Raw genomic sequence first — 2,827 nt, forward strand, 5'->3', positions numbered from 1 at the left:
AAGGGTGCTGGCTTCTGACTCCTTTGCTTTCCTTCCACCAGTCCTAAAATCTTCCCTGGCCCCTAACCTGGACAGAGAAGACTCTCTCTACTATTCCTTCATAAGTGGATTTCCTGGAGAAGTCTTTCTCTAATATTTCTTAATTATAATTTAGACTTCCTAGGCTTTCCTTCTGATATGCAAAGGGAAAGCAAAAGAAAAATTTATATTAATAAATATATGAATATATTTAAACATATTCCATAAGATATCATGAAATAAAATTAAATCTATAATACAGTGAAGTCTGCATGTTGGCAGATTAATGCCTTGCTGTTCTTTCAAAAAATATCTAAGGCTTTTCTGCATGTAGATCAAGGCTTTGTGAAATAAATACAGATAATGGATAAAATTACAGAAATAGTAGAAAAAAGGGTACAGAAGATAAGTTGATTTGCTCAGTACTGAATTACTGAATTAGGACAGAAAGGGAGAGAAGAGAAAATAAGATGGCACTGTAGGCAAACATTTCTGGCATAGAATTTTTGGAGGAAAATATAGAGATCAAAGAGGTAGACTCCAAATCAACCCTTGTGGTCATTTAAAAGACAAATGAGTGAAAACATGTATTTTCTTCACATCAGTGTACCCTGTCATTATATCACTGAGAAAACTCAATAATGTTTCTCTACTTTTCAATACTTCTTGCGAATGTAACCTTGTGCTATGATGAGGCACGACATAGAAGTAGGAACCCAGTGTTATTTTGGTCACATGTAGCTACCTACAGTTGCTAATATGACCAGATATCTTCCCTTAAAAAAAAAGACTTAAGTGGAACTCATATGAATTTTTAAATTCCATTTATTCAAAATAATTAATATGAACTTTTTAAGATCTGATATGTATCTATTTTCAGGTCACATACAAGGAGAGGGAAATGGACAATAGCTGTGAGTTAATGGGGAAAAAAATCCTAGCACACAGCCGCAGTATGGTGCTTTATTTCAACTGAACGGAGCAAGGTGAATGATCTGAAGAATGGTGGCACGATCAAATCGATCCACATTGAAGAAAGAAGAAATTTATTAGTGCTGAGGAGGTTGATACTAGACCTCATATTCTTCTCTATTTCTAAATCCCAAAGTTAGAGAAGGGGGACTTAGAAATAAATATCTAGAAGGCTTTTTTCCATCTATTATCAGTGGGGTATGGTTAGTCCCTTGGAAAAATAAAAATAAGTTTGAAAGAGCTTCTTGTTTTTCCAACTCTTTGTGAAAGTGGTTTCCCTATTTCTATTGTCTGTTGCCAAAAGTGTTTAATAACGTTTATCTTTGACCTTCTATCCATTTGACTTTTTAGTTTATTTGTGCCAGCCCTGTGAATCCATGTGATACAGAGCAATTTAGTGAGTATCTGCTCTGTAAATCAAAACCATCTCAAAGCAGTTTGCAACTATACAGGAGTGTACTTTTTCTCCAAGCTGTCTTCAGTCAACAGGCAAGTGCAGCAGAAAGATGTAAGTGTAAATTATAGGCTCAGGTTATTTCTTCTTTGTTGTTTCCTTTCCTCACTTGTATTTGAAGAAGATCCACATTATATATCTCAATACCCAGAGAAGAGCATCAAATCAATAAAAGATAAATATGCATCTTACGTTTATGACCAAGAAGGTATGAGAAATTTACTTTTTCACTTAACTTACAAACACATTTAAAGGAAACTGTGTTAAGTGGGATGAGTATAAACTGTTAAGATATTCCTCTTTTTCTTTTTATTACTCTGTCAAAAGCATAGAAATTACGCAGAGGTATGCATAGCATTGGCTTAACTCCAAATTCTGTCATCAGATTAGTATTCGACTTAATGTTCAGGGGTTTAGCCATTATAATTAATAATCCTCTAAGTGCAGAAAGATACTTAATACCCTGTCCCGACTCATTATTTAGATTTTTAGTTCTGTAGTGAAGGGCCTCAGAAAAGATTAATTAAGTCAAACACTTTGGGGTTATTCTCCCATCATTGTACAGAGGATTTACATACATAACTGACATTAGTGTGGGTGGATATTCCTCCTGTAATTCTTTAGAATATCAATGAAACCAATCTCTCCCCAAATGAGTATGTCTAGCAACAATAATATACATCAGAATTACATTAGTAACTCTGGTATTTTACTTTTATTATTTACCTTTTTTGTATTGAGGTAATGACCAAACAATTTTCATATATAAGGCAGTACATACATACTATGTTTGAGGAAAAATAAAAGCTGATTTTATTTTGGAAAATAACTCTAACCCAGTTACTTCCATATACTTATTGAATCCCAATTATCTCAGCTAAAAAAAGGGGATACATTCAAATTGTGATCTCTAAGATTACTTATAATTTAAAAATACTATAGTTCAGTATGTAATGTATTCAGATCTAAAATGAATCTCAAATATCAGAAATCCAGAAGACAGAGTGAAGAGTTTACTATTTGAAGTAAATAAAGAGGTTATGAATTTTAGTGTTGCCAGTGTTAATTAGAAGTACTTGAAATCCGTTCTTCTATGCGAAAAGAGAAATTATTTTTGAATTTCTTTTTTTTATTTATGAAATACACAGTCTTATGTTTAAATGATCCAGAGATTGTCACATCAATGAGGGAAGAATCCATGATGTAATTTGAGATTCCAGATAGTCAAAGCTAACTTGAGAAAGAACAAATCTGGGGATAGCACATTTCCTGACTTCCAATGAATTAAAAAGCTAAAGTAATTTAAAAATATGGTACGGACATAAAAACTGACATATTGACCAATGGAACAGAACAGAGAGCCCAGAAATAAACACACCTATA

This window comes from Mesoplodon densirostris, chromosome 17 (assembly GCF_025265405.1).
Source record: "Mesoplodon densirostris isolate mMesDen1 chromosome 17, mMesDen1 primary haplotype, whole genome shotgun sequence".
In the NCBI taxonomy this organism is placed as follows: domain Eukaryota; kingdom Metazoa; phylum Chordata; class Mammalia; order Artiodactyla; family Ziphiidae; genus Mesoplodon; species Mesoplodon densirostris.